The sequence below is a fragment of the Petromyzon marinus genome, chromosome 45 (genome assembly GCF_048934315.1).
Source record: "Petromyzon marinus isolate PM22_M1 ecotype Great Lakes invasive population chromosome 45, UKy_Petmar_22M1.pri1.0, whole genome shotgun sequence".
NCBI classification, from domain to species: Eukaryota; Metazoa; Chordata; class Hyperoartia; order Petromyzontiformes; family Petromyzontidae; genus Petromyzon; species Petromyzon marinus.
Genome location: NC_133711.1, coordinates 9,382,380 through 9,403,748, shown reverse-complemented (window position 1 = coordinate 9,403,748; position 21,369 = coordinate 9,382,380). Strand labels below are relative to the sequence as shown.

General features: G+C 43.3%; 1 protein-coding gene across 13 annotated transcripts in view; it reads left to right on the top strand.

The window, feature by feature from the left end:
• LOC116952152 (teneurin-4-like) overlaps positions 1-21,369 on the top strand; it is a 430,454-nt gene that overhangs the window by 22,571 nt on the left and 386,514 nt on the right. The gene's annotated exons all lie outside the window — the stretch shown is intronic.

The window sequence follows — 21,369 nt, the reverse complement described above, 5'->3', positions numbered from 1 at the left end:
ATGAAAGCATGAGAATTGTATCAAAGGGAACGCGTTAAGAGCCCAATTGGATTTTAAATACTGTACTCTATATTTAGCGGTGGCACAGCAGTTTGCGCACTGCGCTTTGAACCCGGTGGCCTGAGTTCAATTCCCAGCAACGTCTAATATCCGGGGCGAGGTGATACCTGAACCGGTCCTAGGTAAACTCCGCTTCACCGACCTGTACTGACCAGCATGGTGAAGTATGGTTTAACAACTCCCATGGCTGACATGACCTGGGGAGGCCTTCATCCAGCAGTGGATTAACGTGTTGTTTTACGCAATGTTATTGTGCAGTGTAAATATTAAATTGGTTTGTATTGAATTGTTTATGGAGCAATATGTTCATTTGCCATGCGCAACGAGATAGACTGTGGCATCGTAGGACCGCGAGGGATGGCAACAGTGCGTGGGAGGCCTTCATCCAGCGGTGGATAGGCATTGTCTGCTTCGCAGCATTTTTTAAAGATTTTATTACAAAACGTATTTCTACCTCGTCGAAAATGAAATGCGTCATAATGGACTGGTGCAGTGCTTGACCGAACATCTGGAATGTTTGGCGACATTCTAAGTGACGCGCGGTATAAAGGAAGCGCTGTGCTCGGGGTTAAAAATCCACGAGAGTGTTACAGTACTTACAGTAATTTCTCTGGGCCAGCGCGGTGCCTCGTACCATTACCTGGCTTTGTTTATATTGGCAAGCGAAACTCCCAGGAGTGAGCATGGCATGCGTATTGTTCAACGTGTGGACCAATGTAATTAATTTTGAGCAAGTCCTGTGCCTTGCATTATTAAGAACTGACAACACTTGTTATGTTAATGCATTGGAATGGAAAAATAAAACTATTTTTTTAGGCTTCTTTATTTTTATCCCGCCTCAATCTATTCTTTGCACGCACTCATACAGACATTACATTTATAAAACGTCCGATATATCGGGCTGATTAATTGTACACAATTGTAACGGTCAATTTTACGTGTAATTTACCCTGTGAAATGTAATGCCTTTGCTTCATAATCGGGGTGCAAATGTGTACTTTAAATGCTCTTACAAGTAAGTAGTCGTACAAGTTCTTGTAGCACTTAGTATAAATTTACAATACATATGAAAGTAACATTAATATCGTACACATTACATTTCTCGCTGTTCTGAAACCTCAACGTCCATTGAATATTTAAACTTCGTTCAAACAATTTTTCGGGGAATACTTAAAAGCCTAATTTCAAGCAAATTTAGTAAAAACATTGATCTTAAAAAAGGTGTAATTGCTTTCTTCACACCATATTGGCAGAGTTCAGAGTAGTCAAGACGTGTGGTTGCTTCTGAATGTCTCTAATAAAACGTGCATTGCTTTCATAAAATAACTCTTAAAATGTTCCCTGAATGCTTGCCTAATATAATGCGCATGGTCTCTCAATACCAACAGCGGGTACAACCTATAAAGTTGTACAGCCTATAACGGTGTACAACCTATAACGGTGTACAACCTATAAAGTTGTACAACCTATAACCGTGCACAACCTATAACGTTGTAAATCCACCAATGGATGAAGGCCTTCCCACGGCACGTCAATCTTGGGAGTTTATTTTAGATCTGCCACACTAGTCAATGCGGGATGGTGAAAAGGTAGAGTTCTGATATCACCTGCCCACTGATGTTCACAGTGGCCAGGAATTGAACTCGGGATATCTAGGCCCATAGTACAGTGTGCTTATCCACTGCATCAACGCTCCAAACTTTAGTAAATACTGTCTAATATATGGGATTTCATTCCAGTCTCGTAATTAAAAACGATGCTTTCTCAGATTTAAACTGAGCAAAACAATTGGTACCTGTTTTTGGTGACCTGGTCCTCCACTTGAAAACTTAAAACCATTTTATCCCAGGTTGATTCAATTATTTAGAATCTATCCTTGCCCTTTCCTTCACCAACGAAACACCACCGCTGCCGCCGCCCTCTCTCGTGTTCTTCCCTCCTCCCTCGCTCGCTCAGGCATCGGACCCCGCCTGGCGGGCAAAAAATCCTGCAAAATACCGCTGTAAGCCATGTTCCCATCATTACAGGTGATGCACTGGCATGTTAGCCCGAGTCCCTGTGCACAATGCGTCCTGGGTCCTCCGCACGCCTGCTTAGGGATCAGACACGTGCTCTTCATCAGTAAATAATGGCTTGGACCTGACAGCACCCATCTCACCTCGTGGCCCAGTGGATTTGCTCTGTGTTTTTCCACGCCTTAAGGATGCCTTGCTCTTTCTCGCCGAGGGTAAAGTCATATTGTGGGCTCTGCTGTGGTGTTGTAACAGCTTTTGCAACGAGACAATGGTAATATCGGCGCGACAGATTATCTCTCGCCAGTTATTGATGGCATACGTTGCGTCGGTTCGTCATCTAATACTGGTGCTGTAGTTAATGAACACACATTTTGCGTTTTGAAATAATGACTAGTTAAAACTAATTATAATCCACAGTTTGTTTTGATTTAATCCACTTCTGGATAGAGGCCTCCCCGCAGGACTTGACCATACATCACCATGCTGGTGAAGGACATGTTGGTAAACGTGGGGGAGGCTAGGAACGCTTCGGATGTAATTTGCTCGTTATTTTAACCATGGCAGCAAAATCAAACTTGCGGTTCCCACGTTCGCGGCACAGTGCGTGAACCATTACGCCCACCACTTCACCAAATCGCTGTTACCACTTCCAAAACCGCTTCTACGGTCATTAAAAAAATTATATTAATCTCTAAAATCATTTTAAAAAATAAACACTTTTTTATTATTGCGTTACGACCATGAAGTGTTGCAATGTTGCAGCTCGACTTGCATCCGCGCCCCCTCCTCCAGTGTTGCCACTTAAATCTCACGACCGTCGTGACTCATACAATAAGCTTCAAGTGCAGCAAGCGCAACAAGAACAACAAACCTAAGGCGTTGTTATTGTTAGTGCGTGTAATTGCGTGCAGCCTGGCACGTTGACAAAGAGCAGGGGTTTGATTTGAGCTGGTGCTGAGGATGCTTGCCGCAATAGGCAGTGTCGAGGTTTTTCGGGAGGTGGGTGGGGATACAGCTGCTCGTTAAGAAGGGCTCACGACCCCGGTGAATTGTTCTAATGATGACAACACGCGCGCATTGTTAAGTGCCGCCGAGACGGGCTCCGACTGATGGGTTTTGTTGGCGTGCGGCTCTCTGGTAGGAAGATGGAGGGGGGGAACGGGGGACGGGATGGGGGAGATGTGGCAGGGGACGGGGGAGATGTGGGAGGGGGGAGATGTGGGAGGGGGGAGATGTGGGAGGGGGGAGATGTGGGAAGGGGGAGATGTGGGAGGGGGGGGGGATGTGGGAGGGGAGGGGGGAGATATGCCCTGGGTGAAGAGTGATGCATCCAAAACTCATGAGCAAAGCTTGAAATGCTAATGAAAAAAAGAATTGGGGGTGGGGGGTGGGGGCAAGGCCTCCGAGGCAAGGCAAGACCCTGTTTAATCAACTGCCTCTAATGGCAGAATCACTTACACTTGAACAGCCCAAAGACAAGTGTAAACTTTAAACTTCTAAGAAGACTTTACAGTTGGCACAATGTCCTGTATGAATTATTAAAAATATATATGTTTAAAAAAAGCCCAAGAGCTGAACATTTAACATCCCCGCCCACACCCTCTGCTTTTACGGAACAGGACCAGGGTTCCCTGTGTGTTTTCACATCAGAAGTACGGTAATCGATAGTTGAATTGCTTAAAAGGAAATTTCGGTGGGGCCACCGCTGTGCTTTAAATTTCGTGGTTTAAGGAGAAGTGAAATGAACAGACAAGAGCAACCTATGGCCCGCGTTCTTTTTTTGTTGTGCGCAAAACCGCACGGTGCCCCCCTCCGCATATTATTGCGATGTGTTGACTCTCTCGCAGGGTTGCATTGCGGCGGAGAGGAATTGACGTTGCGCTAAATCAAAGGGGGGTTGTGCCGCGCGTGCCGCTCTCAGGTGATGCTCGTCGGCGATTGTCAATCGGCTCGCCACTCTCGTGCCGAGCGGCGCGTCGATGCGATCTGCGCGAAATCTGCGCAATTTTTTTCGGCCGCAGTGTAAATTGTCAGCGCACCCGGGACTCGCACAGCGGAGAGGTCCCTCCCCGTCCGATCTCCCGGCACGGCGGCAGTCGATACGATGGATTCACTGATTTGAATCCTCACCGCCGCATCTGTCCACTCGACAGGACGCACGGATATGCCTACAGTAAGTCGATGCACAGGTTGAATGTGGTGGTGGTGGCGGGGGTAACGTGTGTGTACTCTTACCGCCTGTCAAGGCATCTGACCAGCATAAAAAATTGCCCCAAATACCCTCCGAGAAGTGTTCTCTGGCGCTTCCTCTACTACAGTGGTCCTTAACCTGGGGTGCACTGACCTTCCTGGGGGTGCGAGATGCCCTCTCGTGGGGTGTGAGACATGCCAGGTTTTTTTAGACGGTAAATCATCGAAACAAAAACTAGGCACGGGCACGTAAATACAACTTCTTTGTTTCATCAAACCTATGTATGTTTTAACATTATACATTTTAACGATTTAGAACCAAAGGGGTGCAAGGCTGCAGTGAATGTTTAGAAACACTGCTCCTAGTAGATGCCTCCTTTTTTACCAGCAGTGGTGTGAGCAATACATTGCAGGGCTCCACCTTTATCATTAAACACAAATCCAGAAACTACCATTTGTCCTTCACTCACAGACCCAAACGAATGTTTTGTATTTTAACCCAAGACCGATATGCCGAGGCGCGAAAAGCATACTCAACCACCTGATTGAAAATAAAAAAGCGCCTACATGAATGGATTCACACTCTGCGGAACAGTCATTTCAACACGCGGTTCTATGGATCGTCTGCTGACCGACGCGGGGTTTTTAAAAGGTCAGAGATATAGTCTTTCAAGGGAAATGGCAATTCCTTGGAGGGCTTGTGTGTCTAATAAACGGGTCGTAAAAAATATTGTTTCATGTTTCCTGCGAAATGTGGCCCAGGGGGGTTAATATCCTGATGCTTTTTTAACGTGGACTGTACCTGCAGTAAAGACTTTCGTCTGTTTTCCCCTTAGATATGGTAAAACGTGTCGAGATTAATGATTACACGAAAAAGCATGTACGCACATTGAACTTCTTTCGCACCATATGTAGCCAACCGTGCTAATCGGAGGTGCGAAAGTGTGGAGTTAAATATTTCTCAATGCAGTAACAATTTTAACGAGGTTGTTCTTTTTTTATTCCGACCAATTAAAGTGCGTGGAATATTTAACATAAAAAGTAGCTTAAATGTGTGTAAGCTACCTTCAAATGCTGGTCAGGGGTTGACCCAGAGGTTGACTCAGCCCATCATTCCTCCATGGTCAATGAAATTATTACCACTTTATGATCGACTTCGTCCTACCGTACGAATGTGGAACTTTCACCACTGGCTCTCAGGGCGTTCAACGGCCGCTGAGCACTGCCTCAATGCTTACTTGAGCAGGAAATCACATTCGCTCAACACGTGTGAATAGAAATACCCATTAAGGGGTGATCTATAGAACACACAATACAATTTGGTCTTGCGTAGCATCGATATAGAATGAGAACTCTAGAGCATAGGCACGTGACACCGAAGCGGTCTTGACAATGAATCTGCCTTTGCAACAGGAGTGTGAGTATTGACCATGCTAAATGTAGGCTGCAGCGTGACCCCTTAAAGGAATATTCAAATTATCTGGTGATAATGAAAGTGCAAATTATTAGCAGATTATTAATGCACAGGGGGGAAATATACCCCGTTGAAAGTATACTTGCCACAGTGTTGATGTGGTCCAGTTTAAAGCTCAAAATGGAATGTCGGTGCAAGTGACTCATTGGTAATTTGCACCAGTGGTTAAATATTACATGTAAAATGTTTCTTGGTTCTAGAACATCTTGACAATGTGAAGCTGCACGTGACGGTTTTTTTTTTCTGGAGGGAGCATTTGTATTTCCTAGTTTTGAGTAGAAATAATAGGGGAGAAAATATATCTCACTTTCAGTATATTTTTGAGGCTATATACAGTATCTGTTTTCTGGTTGCACCGTTGTGTGTTGTTCAACATTAAGTTCGACATTTTGCTCCACATTCTGGGAGCTGCTTCACGAATTATTCAATTAAACTGAACAAAACTATTTTTTTTATTTTACCAGTTCAGGACAACAGAGCCATGTGGCTCTTTTTTTAGAAGCAACCTGGCCACAGATGATAGATCAGCGACGTGGCTTATCACGTGGAAGTTTATAACAGCCGAATAATCTAAACGCGTGTTTCTAGATGTGGAGGGGACAATCTACGCGACCACAGGGAGAAAGTTAAAACTCCAAATATACAGGTGTCAGGGTTTGGGATCGAACCTGTCATCCTGTACACTAGGTGAGGTAGTCAACATCTCACCACCGTGGCACCCTCAAATAATTATTTTCTTAAAAAAGCTTCCTGAGATGTGGAGCGAAGCGTCGGACATTATGCCGAACAACACCCGGCACAGCCCATTAGCACATCGGAGAGCTATGCAGCACAAGCATGACAACCTAGGCAGGAGAGATAACATGATCGTTTGGGTGTGGCTAAGGCGGGCGTGAAATTTTCCTTCCATTACACCCGTTACAGGATCGGAGAGATGTGAATTATTGTAAATGGCATTCCATAAACATAACATTTCCTGGCAAGAGTAAATGACAAGCAAAATTTCTTTCCGCATCTGTGTTACCTTTAAGGTGGTTCTGGGAAAATATTACCTTGACGAACGTGATTTCTATTTTTCTAAATACGTGCATCGCAGGAGTGTGACCTTGTTTGCAGATGTAAAATGCATGCAGCGTTTACTTTCCTCGTGATGTATGTAAACACGCTCAGCGGTCATTAATTCGTTTTCAGGATTTGTGGAGAAAATTTAAGAAAAAGTCGAATGGGATTGGGGGGTAGTGCACACATCGTTACAGGGGATTATCGCTGAAGCTGGCCATGGATGAGACCGACGACAGAACGGCAGCACAAGGAGGGGGCGCATCATATGAGAATGACCACCATAGACATGGAGCAATGAGATCGGTTCATTTGCAGGCGTGAGATGGATGGTAGTGACTCCGGATCGTGGGGAAAGGTGACAGCATTGGGAGGTCATCATCCAGCAGTGGATAGGCAATGACTGGTGACGACGAGTGACAACTATATCTCGCAGTTCTTGTGCCTGGAATCACAATTCTATTTTTAGACATTACTTCTTAGAATCGAATACAATTGCATTGGTGGATTGTGGAGGTAGTGGGGATTTAACGTTTGAAATGTATGCCCGCTGCCTGGGTCATACATTTCGTTGACAATTTCAATTTGTAAAAATCAGTTGGAATCGACTCCTCTACCACCTGGGTGGTATTGACCATATTTTCCATTGGAATGTATGGTAATTCTACTGGATAACAAGGAATCCACATTCGTTTGCGTGAAAATTTCTTGAAATCACCAATCGAAAGTAATGCGTATTCTTTTGGACAATGCTTGTGAATAGTTTTTTTTTTAAATTGTGAATCTTGCAGGATTCTTCCGTGGTGGAAGTTTCAGAAATTGAATAAGATACCTGTAGGAAAAAACTATCAATGGTGACATCAAAGCCATTTTTGCTGCTCTTCTAAAGCACAAATAAAAAAACATTCTACCGCATTTCTGTGTTTTCATTTCGTGTCACAGACGTGCAGGCACTTAACTAATTAGTAAACTTTCAAGGTGTGTGTATACATAGACAGGCCTTAATTACAAAACAGACTATCAACTTCGATGCCAGAGATAAGAAGGGCTTTTCTGTTTTGCTTCCTTAAGACCATTTAAACCGCGTCGTCAGACTGTCAGGCAACTGGAGAGACATGCTAATTGGGTTTAGAGATTAACCTATTGAGACTGGAAAGGCGTGTTGGATGAAATTGCAGATATAGGCTCGCTGTGGGAAAGGGTGTTCCTTTGGGGAGCTTGAGTGTTGTGGGGAAGGGATGAGAGCGAGCTTTTATAATGTAAACGGGAGAAAAAAAACGGTGAGCCTGCTGCATAAGAGAACAGGTTGTTTGTGTGTGTTAGGCACTGGCTCTTGCATAAAAACCTTGGCTCACTCCGTTTGCATCTTTCAAGCAGAATAAATATAAGCCGAGCTGTTTACTGGGCTTATGCATCAACAGCAGCTATGATCAGTTCACTTCTGAATGGACTCCCCATGTTGTTGCCATCTCTCACTATCCTTGAGCAATCCATCTGGCTCTTGCACACCAGCTGATTTCATCACTCCATCTCTGTGGTGAAAGTCCACCTGGGTGAAATGTTCCGTTCTCTCCTTTGGCTGCCACTGTCATGAGCTCTCAACCACCGGCCAGCATCCCTGCGAGTAATGCATCCTGCACAATCCCCGTTCACCTTTTGTTGTTGTTGCTGCTGCTGCTGCTTGGCAGATGCTCACTGCCAGGTCACGGGCAATAGTGGCACCAGCCAGACCTCCGTCTCCATAGCGCTCTCTGGCCCACAGGCTGCACAGCTTTCCCATTACATGATATCCGACTAACATGGAAATAGGGCTGAAAATAAATTAACAATGCACGTTACATAGCCGTAAGTTAAATCACTCCGACCATCTATTTTTTTATCAGCCATGCAGGGTTTGACTTTTAAGTTTCTGTCTTTACGTGTGCACGTGTGTGTTTTCTTTCCCATTTACGTCTTTTCCCTTTGTATGACCAAATGGGTTACAGCTGTAGCTCCTTAAGATTTATAATCACAGTGTGACAATTTAACATTTAGCTTATTCCAGTGTGAAGCAGAAATACGATGTATTTGTGATGGCAGTTTTTACGTGTAATTATATGCTAACATTTATCTTGAGTATTTGATGGAGCTTTTTGTGATGGTCATCATGTTATATAATTAATTCTACTGATGATTTATCTATTGCCTGATCTGCCATTGCGATATGCCATGCTGTTTTCCTTGAATTGTTAGCTTGAAGGGAAAATTAAAAAAAACGCTTATGTTATCTGATAACATTACGGTTGAAGTTACAGATTTCTCCAAAGCTAATAAGGGCCAAATGTCTGTAAAGAGTCAGTGATGAGCTCATGGTATTTTTTTTCTACAAATTATTTAGTGATGCTGCTGCATTGATAGTGGTGGCCAAGCACAAATAACAAAACAAATAACTCAACACATTCGTCAACGATGCGGCCTATACACGAAACGTATAATAGGCAATGTTTCAAACAATCATCCTTCGTGTCACATACATGGCGAGATCAGAGAGTTGGTGGAGGTATTTTTTTGATTGGTTGCATCATATCATCAGATTGAATAAAATCGTAAAACGCCTCGTGTGGGTAATTTCATTCTATTAGATATCTGGGACATAATTTCTCTTTATTTTAATAGAAATATTTGGTAAGTTTTTTTTTTTTAAATCTCCCCCTACCTCTGTGCACCCTGGAGGAGAAGTTGGGTGCTCTACCGTTGCTTAATGGGAAAGTTGTGTCTGGTCGAGTAAAGTGTGGATAATCGGGCAACTTCCGAAACATCTGACCAGCATGGCAAAGTAGGCCAAAAATACTCCAGGGTTCCCTGCAGTGGAGGTCTTCCTACTGGCAGTGACGTGACCAAGACACTGCAGGGCTACACCTTGAGCTGAAGAAAATTTGTACAATGGCTGATATTCAGAACATTTTCTCGATCGTATTCATAATAATAATACCATAACGCTGTACAATTAATTACATATAATGGCCAAATGCCATGTATAATTACTACCGAGCAAATGATAAAACACTACTACAAAGCAAAATAACAACAAACGAGTAAACAAATAAAAAAATGGCACCAAAACAAAAAGCAACCGCCGCTCGAACGAAGAGCGGACTGGGCAGCTCTGCCCGAGACTCAGCGAAGTGGCTCCAATCGGAGACGCAGGCGAGGGTGGACGGGCGGTCGGGCCCGTGACGTCGGCCCAACAAGAAGCCCAAGCAGAGGTGTGGGGCACGGCGTGTCTGGTGGAGTGGCGCATGAGCCTGAACAAGGCGGGTTTTTAACGGCCCCCACAACCACCACCACCACCCGAGTCTCGTATGACATGGAGAAATGTACTTGTTATCCTATGAGTCCTAATGGTTCCTTAACCTGTCTCTATGCGACGTGGCCCAGAAATGAAGGTCAAATATAATTGGCATTTTGCTGCTGTTGTCGTCGCTGCTGCTGTTGCTGTTATTGGTGGTTATTGGTGTCTCCTTGTCTATCCTTGTTTACTTTTCTCCGACTGTTACCTCTGTTTCTCCCTGCTCTCGATACCCAGCCCTCTTCTGAACCTACGGTTCCGTGCTCTGAAGAAGAGCTGTCTCTTGAAACGTTAGACTTATTTTGTTTTACGTACGGCAGTATTAATGATTAATGAGGTGTGCGCTTTCTTTATCTCTCTGCTCTATTTTCCCACTTTGTGTTATCCTGTCTGCTCTTTTCTCTCTCTCTCTCACTGCAGCCAAACTCCACCACTCCGTTATTTGAATAGCAACTGTACACTTTGCAATTTAATATCACATCGGGGGGGGGGGGGGTTGCGTGAATCAGCTGGAAGAGTTACGGAGTAGCCATCACAACTAAAATTAAGTTTCATCTGAGGTGACCAGGTGACCCAGAAGCCACACGTTTGGTTCCGCAAATAAATACGCCTCCAATTCCGCCTCTGAGGAATAGAATATCGGTCTGACTTATCATGCATGCAGTGTGGGCAGGACAAGTGTTGCCTCCCAACGTGTTGGACAGAGGATAACTTGAAGCTCCGTGATGTCCACTTCCGAAATCAAAGGGTAGCACTGCTCTGAGCAAGATCCAAATGCATAGATCGTCTCCTGACGTGACACTGGCGGTACAACCAAGGATAACTAACGTTCGGGTAAAATGACAAACCGTTAAGTTGCTCCGCCTAAGGAATGGGCCGGTTGGCACAGTGGCGCTGGGCACTGGTGGCGCACGCCTGCAATCCAGCACTGTGGGAGCGAGTGGTTGGTGGATTACACGAACATTGTGACAGTGCCTTCCTGTGGCACTGTGCTGATCTTTAAAGGTGCTGTTGTGGAGTGACTCATGCAGCCAGCTATGGCTACAGACTTTGGTGGTACATGTTGTGTATGTCGTTTATTGTGAAATTTAGGTCACAGTTCCTATGATTACCGTTACATTGCTTTTATGTCTTTATTTTGGTGATTTAGAAAAGTTTTTTGGTTTGGCCATGTCTTTTTTTATTGTAGTACGGAGTTAGACTGATGGCTTTAATCTAACTTGTCTTGTGGTTGTTGTTGTTTGACTTGCATCCCACTGGGATTTTGTACACAGCGTTGGTGTACGGTGCTTTTTCTGGAAGATTTTTGCTGTTTTTTTCCTGGATTTTTCTGTTTGCGCATAGTCACTTTTAGATGTTTTTCTTGTTCATGTTTTTTGTTTTTTGTTTGTTGCGGTTGCATCCGATTCAAGAGCCGAATGGCTCACAGGGCTATACCAAAATAAATGAAACTGAAATGAAGTGAAACTGAAACTGGGGGGTGTCAAGACCATCCCATGCCTTGGCTAGCCAGGAGGAGAAGGTTGGATGGAACAATGCGGACTCCACCCGTTCCATCTGCATGGGATACGGCGTTGCCCCCTCAAATGCGTGAGTTTTCTCCAGGTGCTCCAGTTTACAAGCACGTGTAAAGCACATTAATTAAATGATGACTCGGGCCTTCCCGCGTGTCTGCTTCTTCACGCCTCTTAAGTCGTTCGCTCTCTTTTTTTACACTGAGTGAATACTGTGCAGTTCTGCATTAAAAGTTGAAATTATTATTAACAAAAAAAATGATGAATTAATTGTCTTAACAAAGAAACATGTCCGTTGTCGCGTCTCAATAATGGTAGAATGTTTAACGGCAGTGGAATTGTTTTGTTTTCTTCTCAACATTTGCCAGTTTTTAGTGAATGCGCGCACTCGTAACGATAGCATGTGCCTGTGCACGCGTCTGCTGCAGTTTAAGTGAACTAAGAAATACTTTCAAGTTCACCTACAGCCACTAAGAGATTGCTACACGTGCAGACTCGCCTGTACGATATTACAGATCGTCCAGTAGTTTGCGAATGCACAACGGATAAAAGACGATAGAGAAGAGGCAATTGCAGCTTAATAAAATTCTGCTTGGCGTTTTAACTTTCGTTGATGTTGTTTTCACACCGACCATGTCGTACCACAACCCCTGAGTTGTGAAGACCCTCCCCACCATTCACACAAGGGCACGCTTCAGAGTTAGCTTCGTTCGGCCAACATTGAGCACTCCACCCCGAGTCAAAATGTGAATCGCACCCCTGATGTTAAAAATTGTATTGGGAGAATAATGTTTTTGTCTTGCTGTGGTTGTCCCACCTGATGACGATTGCTTGTGTTGCGATCGCAACGTCGTGATCTATTATTTTTCTACCTACGTGACTTTACCGAAAGAACCAAAGAGTATGTAATGTTTTTTTATTTGCCTTCTATATTTTGATGATAAGTAGCCTTTATGTCTCTGAAATATAGTGCTTTCATTTGCTGTGGTTTAAGTGCTGAAACGTATTGCATTGAGAGTGCACAAGAAGCTGCAAATCATAGTTTATTTAGTTCACTAGCTTTTTTGCCCACCCAAGGACGGGTGTATATTACAGTACATCTTAAATATTCAAAAGAAAAATTGTTCAGCTCATTAATGATTATTAATGAGGCTGGGGGGTTGCCCCATGTGGAGTGACGTCACCCGCTCATGGTTATTAATGAGGGGAGGGGTGCGGCATGTGGAGTGCGCGACCTTCTTGTGCGTTGGTGTAAATTTCCACGCGGGCATGAATATTAATGAAGGGGGCGGGGGCTCTTTTGCAGTGAAGTCACGCACGGATGTAGCACTGTGCTGCATAGATTTATTTTTTTACCGTCACTTTCTGTAAAGAAACGTCATATTTGAAGCGACTTTGCGTAATAAATTATTTAATTCAGCTCGACCTTCCTCTGCGTGAGTGTAAAAATCCACCCATTCATGAATATTAATGAAGGGGGGTGGGCCTCATGTGGAGTGACGTCACGCAGGGGGTTGGGCCTCATGTGGAGTGACGTCACGTGCGGGATTGACAGACATTCTTGGTTCTTTCGGTAAAGTCACGTAGATAGAAAATTAAAATGGAAATATAAAAAAATATAAAAGCAAAATCCCACGACGTTTCGATCACAACACAAGCGGTCTTCACCAGGCGGAGAGAAAGAGGGGGGCAAGCCTCCAAATACAACTGCTTATCAGGGTTTCCAAAGTGAGTGGGCGGGGGACAGGAGTTGTGAGGAGGAGGAGGAGAGCTGGGCGGGATGAACAGCATGGGCTGGGCAGCCAGTGCTAACGTCGGAGTAGACAATGGGGGAGGAAGGGGGTAGATATAGGGAACGAGAGAGGGGGGGTAGAGATAGGGGGGGAGAGGGGGGTAGAAATAGGGGGGGGGCATTGCACCTCATCTACACTGTAGATGGTAGAGGTTGACAAGAAAACACAAATCAAGTCATTACCCAAAGTGGTTGATGACATCTTTCCAATGATTGCTGAGTTTATAACGGTCGTCTCGGTTGAAATTGTGCCTTTGTATATATGGATTGCTTCGTGAACGAATCTTTGTTGATAGCCAGTCGGATTGCAAAGTACCATCGCCGTAGAGAAATACATTTAATGTGAGCCAGCCGCATCAAAGTAATGATAAGCCACGGCAGAAGCATTGGTCCTGCCGTCTTTCAGATCTGCCTTATGTTCATGAACACGGTCCAAGACATGTCATTTAGTTTCCCCAATGTCACTGCTGCTGCAGATACAGCTTAGTTTGTAGACGCTGGGATATTGCATGTCAGGAATCTTGTCCTTCACAGATGGGATCAGATCACGAATTGTATGCACTGTGTTAAATCGGACCTGGATCTTGTGTTTGTTCAAGATTTTGGAAATATTTTTGGTTATCCCTGTTATGTAAGGCAAGGTGATAGTTTTGATTGGATCTTCAGATGGCTCCTTCCTCACGGTTGAGGTGATGGCTTTGCGGATTGTGTAGATAGACATGTCTGGGTAATTATAGTAGGTAATTTCACATCTTAAAATGTACTGAAGTTATCTAAAAGCAAAAATAAAAACGTCCGATTTATCATCGGTGACAGTATTAGCCAATTCAGCAAGAAATAAAACCAGATTTATTTATGACTAGCGGGAAGTACCCGGCATTGCCCGGGGAAAATATATATTTCAAAACTTATCTTAAAAACATACACAAATAAGAAGCTATTGTGAAAGCCTGGCGTGCCTTTTGTCTGTCCATTTGTCCTTCATCAAGAATTATAAGAGGCTTGTAGAAGTCCCAAAAGTTGTAGAAAGTGGGGGGTAAATAGTTGATCTAAAATGTGTCGGAAAATTGTCGACCCCCCCCTTAAAAAAATATTTTTACCCCCGCGTAGGCATATATACCTACACACCCTACATACAATAGATTAGTATCTACTGACTCTATAGTAGTATCTACTGCCTCTACAGTAGTATCTACTGACTCTATAGTAGTATCTATTTACTCTTTAGTAGTATCTGCTGACTCTGTAGTTGTATCTACTGACTGTACAGTAGTATCTACTGAGCCCAGTAGTCGCTACTGACTGTATAGTAGTATCTACTGACTGTAGTATCAACTACTGACCGTAGTAGTACCTACTGACCCTACAGTAGTATCTACCGACTCTATAGTAGTAACTACTGACTCTGCAGTGGTATCTAATGACTATAGTAGTACCTATTGAATCTTTTGTAGTATCTATTGACTCTATAGCAGTATCTACTCACTCTGTAGTAGTTACTACTGACTCTGCAGCAGTATTTTCTGACTTTAGTGGAATCTACTGACTGTAATATTATCTACTGACTATAGCAGTATCTACTGACTCTACGGTAGTATCTACCAACTCTACAGCAGAAACTAATGACTCTGCAGTAGAATCTAATAACTATAGTAGTACCTGCTGAATCTATAGAAGTATCTATTGACTCAAAAGTAGTATCTACTGACTCTAGTAGTAACTACGAACTCCATAGTAGTATCTGCTGATACTATAGTAGTATCTGCTGATACTATAGTAGTATCTGCAGACTCTATAGCAGTATCTGCAGACTCTATAGCAGTATCTGACTCCATAGTCGTATCTACTGACTCTGCAGCAGTATATACTGACTATAGTGGAATTTACTGGCTGTAGTATTATCTACTAACTCTATAGTAATACCTACCGACTCTATAGTAGTATCTACCGGCTTTATAGTAGTAACTACTGATTTTGCAGTAGTATCTAATGACTATATTAGTACATACTGAATCTATAGAAGTATCTATTGACTCAATAGTCGTATCTACTGACTATAGTAGTAACTACTAACTCCATAGCGGTATCTACTAACTCTATAGTAGTATCCACTGACTACAGTAGTAACTAACTCTATAGTAGTAACTTCTGACTCTATATCAGTATCTACAGACTCTATAATAGTATATGCAGACTCTATAGTAGTATCTGCTGATTATAGCAGTATATACTGACTATAGTGGTATCTACAGATTTTAGTATTATATACCGACTCTATAATAGTATCTACCGACTATAGTAGTAACTACTGACTCTGCAGTAGTATCTATGAAATCTATAGTAGCATGTAATTATTCTATAGTAGTATCTACTGACTATAGTTGTACTGTAACTACTAACTCGATAGTATCTGCTGACTCTATAGCAGTATCTGCTTACTCCATAGCAGTATCTGCTCACTCTAAACAGTATCTATATGACTCTACAGTAGCATGTACCAACTCTGCAGTAGTATCTACCGACTCTATAGTCGTATATACCAACTCTATAATAGTATATATCGACTCTATAGCAGTTAACTACTAACTTCACAGAGTGTCGTGGTGAGGCCTAGTCCCGTGCAGAGCCCCCGGCCTCGTCTAGATTGGTGAGTGTACTGACAGTCTATAATGTAGACTGTAGCAATAGTTTTTCAACAGTGAGCATACTGGCAGTCTATAATGTAGACTGTAGCCTGGTTCTTAACCTGAGTGAGCGTACTGGCAGTCTATAATGTAGACTTATTCTTTGGTTCTTTCAGTAAAATAATAAAAAGATAAAAAAGCAACAATCACGCCGTTTCGATCACAACACAAGCGATCGTCTTCAGGAGGAAAGAAGGAGAGGTCACCGAAGGCAACCGTTTTTAAAGGTTTCAAATAAGTGGGCGTGGCACAAGAGCTACGGTTGTGGAAGCATGGAACATGCAGTGCCAACAAAACGTCCTGGTGTCAGAACGAAGTGTGAACTAGGGTAAGGTAACAAGAAAACACAATTTTGATTTAAAACTTTCGTGACTGCAAGGATTAATATTCTTGGTTCTTTCAGTAAAGTCACGTAGAAGGGAATCAATAAAATAATACAAATATAAAACAATAAAATTCTCACGACCTTTTGACTGCAACACAAGCGATCATCATCAGGTGTGAAAACCACAGCAAGAAAATTTGAAAAAGTGGCGTTTTTTTTACGTTAGCACCATGGAGAGCGATTTGCCAGTTATTCAGATGGACGAGTCCATCTATGTTCGGCAAAGAGGAGGGGGGAGACGAAAATAATGGATACGGTCTGAAAGCCACCATAAGCGTGAACAATCAATTAAGACCCGAAATGGTTTATCAAATCCTTCCAATGATTGCTAAGCCAGAATCCATCTTCTCGGTTGAAATTGTCTGTGTTTGTATATGTGGATAGCCTCATGAACGAATCTTTCATGGTAGCCAGATGGCTTGCAAAGAACCTCTGTCTTGGAGAAGTCAATGTCATGTGAGCCACATCTTTTACAGACGGAACCAGATCACGGATTTTATGTAATGTGTTGAATCGGACCTGGATCTTGTGTTTATTCAAGATTTTGGAGATCTTTTTTGTGATCCCTGAAATGTAGGGTAAAGTGATGGTTTTGAAAGGCTACAGTCTACATAAGTGGTTAACGTTTTTTTATTCACTTTCTTTTTATTATTATTTTTCTATCTAAGTGATTATATTTGTTCCACCGGAGGATGACCGCTTGTGTTGCGATCGAAACGTCGTGATTTATTTTATTTGACACTTACGTGACTTTACCGAAAGAACCAAAGAATAGGGAATAAATTGTTAGTTTAACTACTTTAAAGTTGACATGTGAAATACGAATAGTGCTTTTTCGTCCCGGGGCATACGGCATGGTATCCATGTACTTTTTGATACGTAAACCCCATAGTTTGTCAGTTAAAAACGTGTCAAGGTACCCGCGCAGACAGACAGACACACAGACAACGAATTACTTTTATAGGTAAGATGATGGTATTGGCAATGGAAAATGTGAGCGGTTTTAAATGTACATTTTGTGTGTCCTGTGTTTGTGCTTTGGGCTTGTAAATGCCATATTCTGGGGCTGCATAAGAAGATGGGGCCCATTTAGCCCCGGCCAAATGTGCTGATCGGCTGATCTTTCCTCTCCGCCCATCTTCCTGTGGCCAAGAGGGATGCATAAACCCGTAATGGACAATCAAGCCAGCCGGTTGGTCTTTTCCGATTGCTTTATGGCAGAATATACGACCATAGGACAGCTCCATTATAAGCTCGGCTATAAGCTAGCCCTGGTGGCTGCCTCCCTTCAGCTTTCCCGTGGCTTTTGACCAGAAGCCTTCACAGTTGCAAAGTACCGTAAGTGATATCCGCGCACGAGTAAATCGTACAATGTTTCGCTCGTCGCTAATTTCATATTTGCCGCGATGTGAGATTGCTGCTGTTGTAGTATTCTTCGGCAATTTAAAATACGCATTCGAGTATCGTTGTATGTCTATACTTCTGTGGTGTAGTGCGAACGGTGGAATGTGGTTAATATGGTTATTGTACGGAAGACTAATGTGTCTGTAATTAATAAAACGTAAGAATATTTTTGCTGTTATGCACACGGTGTGCTTACAAATACGTACAATGTTGCTGCTTTTAATATATTTCGGTGTGATAATAATAGCAATTCCCATTAAATGGCTTCTGCATTCGACTTCCAAATAATAACTAATGCAATGATAATACAGCAGACAATACATGCACGGTCAAAAATTTACTTGTTAAATTGTGTAAAGTTATTATGGTTGTGTGTTCCTGAAGAGAATAGCCTGCACTGGCATTGTTAGGTGAGGGCAAATATATAGGTGTTTGCCATTTGGTCAGTCTTGAGCATTCCCTTAAATTGTGTAAAATAATAGCTTTGCGACAAATTTGAGGCCATTTCGGTGGTGGTGGTGGCGGCTGCGCAGAATGAGTACAGAAAAGTGGTCTTTGAGTTGCTATGGTTCCGTCTTTTACCACGACTGTGAACGGCCCAGTGGTGAAGTGGCAACATCTTTCTTTGCAAACTACTTTTAAAAAATATATAGATTCACCCCTGGTTTGTTGAATGAAAGTGAACATGGAGGACCAAAGGGGTCCTTGTTTCTGTACTCCTCGCAGTGGCTGTCATTATGGTCGTATGGGCTGGAACTTGAATTTCCCATGGCCAATTTTTCCATTTGCGTGCTTGCCTGAATTCCCTCCGTCAGAAATCGGTGCCGATCGGAAATCCGACGCCAAATGCATCAGTAAAAAAAAAACGTGAGAGTAGCGGGGATTTATTTAATATAACGTTTGTTTTTGATCCACACTATTGTCTAGATCTTTGATGCACACGTCTTTCTGGGAAATTCTTACTCGGAATTACGTTTGGGGAAAAGCCACCCCCCACGTGTGTGGACTCGAGTAATAAAAAAATTCTGATTCTGAAATATTTGTATTGGAACCTGGAATTATTTTACCTCTATTTTTCACCTTTTGTGAGTGTATATATGCACACTCTTTTTGTTTGTGTAGAAATGTGCATGTGACGCATAAGTTGTGCTCATGTAATATTAAAAACCACCCAGCAAGTATCACTTGTATATAGTACAAAAAATACCCGTATCGATAGACACTATGATCTGTCCGAAGTGGAAATGGCAATGCTTGTTGAGTGGATTTACGCGTCGCCTATATGAATTTTAATGCAAAAATGTCAGCTTCTAAGCAACGGGCGGTGACGTGTTTTGTGTTTCGGGGAGGAGGAAAGTCACACAGGCCCTTTACCGCCTCCGAGTATCGCCTCCGATTCACACCTCCGTCTTGAGCCATGTTTACACGCCACGTCACACTGAACGTTTACTCTGAACGCACAGTATTTTCAAAACGGCGTTTGACGATTCGGAGGCTTCGCTACTGTTGGGAAAAAGCTGGTGGGAGTGAGGTGGGTTGCCAGGATCAAGCGACCGAAACAAACCTCAGAGAACCAAATAGTTCCCTCTCCCAGCTGCCTTGTTAGCAGCTATTAGCGGGAATTTCATCCTTTGCCTTTTGCCCGAATCCCCTATTGTGTTGTCACTTCATTCCATTTGGGGATTTATACGTCTGCTCAATCCAAAACGAGTGTATTGTTTATTTGTTTGGCTTGTTTTACCGCAACGTATTTTTTCCCCACCTCACTTTGAAGCTGCTTTGCAGTTGGGGACTGCACGCAGCCAAGTTATTTTGATTGCCCGTGTTAGTTGATTTTAGCGGTGCTCTGCCACTGCTCGTTCTTGAAGTCCTCCTTAAGTTCAAATATTACCTTGCAGTCACGTAAGAATACCTCGTATTTTGATGTAATAAAAGCGGCGTTATTTAACAATTGGATGCGGGCTGGCTGTCGTCAATGGAAAAGGTTATTTTATTTTCCTTCGGTTGCCTATGGTTGGTGTAGGTAATTTGTTGTGTAGCTGTGTGATTTAGGTCTAGAGCTGGGACTATCAGTCCTATACGTGCGGGTTGCCCCTCATCCAGCAGTGGAGTGACTGCTGGATGAGAGCCCTCCCCATGGCTATGCGAGTGGTATGTTGACCAAATTACACAAATGCTGGTCCCAGTACTGGTTTATGGAGCCCGCAAGCACAAACAGCAGAGCACACAAGTATCGTACGACCGAGGGTTATTTTTTCCCTCCGCTGCCCGCCACATTATCCAACCTACCTTGACGACAACCTGTCACCCATCCGAGCACTAACCCAGGCTTGCCCCGATTTTGCGTCCGAGACCAAAGCGCCCGGAATACGCCGCTGTCGACTCCAATCGTGACAGGAGAACATCAACATCTGTGTGAGGCCATCGTTAAAAGAGTTGCAACGTGTGGAAGTCGCTACAAAGCGTTCGGCTGCCTGGCACAACTCCAGCCTGACCGACGCGATGCAAGCCTCGGTGGTTTGACGCTGAACCTCAATAATGTATCTATACATGTAGAATTTTATTTTATGCCTATATATGTATATAAAACAGATATTTGTTTTAGCCCATAAGCCTATTGGTTTCCAGGCCAATATTATACTGCAGCAGCAGCAGCATTTATTTAAGCGCTCTGGACCGGTTTCAACTTTCTGGACCTCATCAGCAGTCAGGCTTGCATTGCTGACATCACTTCCGGATTCTGGATCATTCCGATACAAAAACAAACAAACATTTGTGATCAATCGAACTTTTGAAGAAATAAAAAAACGGATATCACTTCCCCTCTCGGGAGAATTATCATTATCGGTACAAATCCCAATCATAGCTGCGGAGGTAAAAGCAGCAACACTGTCACGGCACCTGCTCCGTATGCCACTGCCTCCTGACGCGTGGCTGAGGGTTCGTTGCCTTGACCCCGCAGCCCCCCCCCCCCCCCCCCGTGTCCTGCTTTGCGTTATTGGCTCAGAAGCGTTCTTCGCCGTGTTTTACTTTCCACCCGCGAAGCTCCACCACCGAGCTCGCTGCTTTGTTAAACCCCCCGTTGTAACGCTCGCTTGGATACTCACATTTTTTTTTTGCTCACACTTTTCATCTGCACTTTACCGCAACAATCCCCGTGTACACTACGCGAGAGTGGGTTTACGGGGAAATGCGTGCGTCTGTGTATTTTTTATGGTTCGGCATGTATTTTTAAAGACTTATTTCACTCCACTGGACATTTCTTCTGAATGGGTGAGGATCGGTTTGGTGGGGGGGGGGGGAGTTATGAATTATACACTTTAACGACGTAAGTGTAATCGCGAAAATAAACACCGACTGTTTTGATTCGTACGTAAAAGCATATATTTAATCAATGATACATATAGCAAATTCGAGGGTGGTGACAATGGTCATTGTGCTACGAGCCTGGTGTCCTTCATCCT